This window comes from Hibiscus syriacus, unplaced genomic scaffold (assembly GCF_006381635.1).
Source record: "Hibiscus syriacus cultivar Baekdansim isolate YM2019G1 unplaced genomic scaffold, ASM638163v2 tig00008145_pilon, whole genome shotgun sequence".
Lineage (NCBI taxonomy): Eukaryota > Viridiplantae > Streptophyta > Magnoliopsida > Malvales > Malvaceae > Hibiscus > Hibiscus syriacus.
Window position 1 is genome coordinate 1076744 of NW_024062153.1, and position 2280 is coordinate 1079023.

Consider the following 2280-nt stretch of genomic DNA (forward strand, 5'->3'; position numbering starts at 1 on the left):
TCATGAGAATGAGACCTGAAATGCTCTTTAAAATCAAGGAAGAGCTCAAGAAACAATTCGATGCCGACCGAGTATCTGGAATGGGTGGCTAACACAGCGTCAATTCCAAAGAAAGATGAAAAAGTACGCATGTGTGTTGATTACCGAGACCTTAACAAGGTGAGTCCCAAAGATAACTTTCCTCCACCGTACATAGACACTTTTATGGATAATACAGTCAGGAACGCTTTCTTCTCAATCATGGACAGATTTATAGGATATAACCAGATTAAGTTGCATCCTGAGGACATGAAAAAACCTCATTTGTCACATTTTGGGGATTTTTTTGCTACAAGGTGATGCCCTTTACACTAAAGAATACTGGGGAAACATATCAAAGAGCCATGGTGACCTTGTTTCATAACATAATTCACAAAGAAATCGAGGTTTATGTCGATGACTTGATTGTTAAAGAAAAAACTAAAGATGAACATGTCGAGAATATGAAAAAGCTCATTTAAAGATTAAGAAAGTTCTAGCTGAAACTGAATCCCAACAAATATACTTCGGGTAATATCCAGAAAACTGTTAGGCTTCGTGATCAATAGGATAGATATCGAAGTCGATCTAGATAAAGTCAAAGCCATCTAGAATTTACCTCACCCACAAATACAGAAAGAGGTTCGAGGTTTTCTGGGCATGTTAAATTACATAGTGTGGTTCATATCTTAATTGACCGACAAGTGCGACCCAATTTTTCGCATTCTTCAAAAAAAATAACTCTGGAACATGGGATGAGGATTGCCAGACTGTATTTGAGAAAATAAAAGAATACTTATCTCGTATTCCTATCTTAATATCCCCCAGTCAGGCTAAACATCTATTCTTGTGTTTATCCATATTCGAGAATTCAATGGGGTGTGTTCTAGGTCAGCATGATGAATCTGGGAGGAAGGAAATAACCATTTACTATCTAAGCAAGAAGTTCATTGATTGCGAGGTTAGATATCCTCCCATCGAAAAACCCGATGGCAGATGCTGTTATCCAAATTTGACATCGAGTACGTGAGCCAAAAAGCTATAAAGGAAAGTGCCATATCAGATTTCTTGGCAAGAAGAACTGCTGAAAATTATGAGCCACTTGACTTTGACTTTCCATACGAAGGTTAGCATGGCCCCTGCACAAGGATGACACGCACAAATCGAGAAATGATCCAATTTTTTTTTGCCACTAGATTGGGGAATATTCTTTTTCCCTCTCTTTGTTTTTAAATTCAACATATGTTTTGGGACAAAACAGATTAAGTGTGGGGGAAAGATAAGCATGTCGTCAAATTTTTCCTTCACTTGTTTGATTGTTTGAAATTGAGTTATTATGATATTGATATGTTGGGATCATTGGTTGTTAGTCTTGAACTTCACTTTATACTCTTGCTTCCTTTTGGATTGTGATCATGTTTTGATCAAATTTAATTAGCATGATTGGTGATTGGTATAGATGGTGAATTTTTTTTGTTAAGTATTCATATTTCATGCTTTTATCTATAGAGATGAACTTGACTCAGTGTATATATTTTTTTCTTGTGAGATTTGAGCCTAACGAGCATACATTTTCTTTCTTGCTCATTGTTTGACTTGTGTGTGTCAGACTTATTAGGATGTTCTAGAACTTGTAATCACAATGCATATCGAGACTACATATTGAACGTAATGTTTTAATGTGATAGGGACACCTAGGATAAACCCACTTTTCCCCAAAAGCCTACCCATTTACATATCCACTAGTGAACCACATTTGAGCCTATTTCCATTTCTTTGTTTTACACCTCAATTAAACCCGAAGCCTTTCTTTTTATCTTTCCTCTCTGTTCACACCCTTACCGAGACTTGAGATCTTGTATCACTTTTGTTCCATGAAAAAAAGAAGAAACAAATAACTATTTCAAAAAAAAAAAACAAGTTGTTCATTGTTTCGAACAGAAAAAAATCCTTCGTTCGAAAAAAAGAAAAAAAAAGGAAGGAAAAATTGATCGTTTTAATCGTCTTTCATTTATTATTTTTCCTTGTTTTGTTTTTCATTGTGCTTCATATTAATTCGTGGATTGTTCTTAATTATTTTGATCTCTTGTTTTGGTATTTTAAACCTTCCTTTTTGGGCTTTCCCTACCCTACTCTAAGCCCCGTTATACCTTGTTTAAAGACCCTTTGATTATTGCATTATATTCATTTTTTTGTAGTGGAGACTTGATTGGATTCCAAGCCTATGGTAATGTTTTGGTTAGTTTCGGTTTGAGCGATTTC

At 35.3% G+C, this 2280-nt stretch overlaps 1 pseudogene; it reads left to right on the forward strand.

Moving 5' to 3' along the window:
• Positions 1 to 1139: 1139 nt before the first annotated feature.
• LOC120202045 lies at positions 1140 to 1203 on the forward strand (annotated as a pseudogene).
• Positions 1204 to 2280: the final 1077 nt, after the last annotated feature.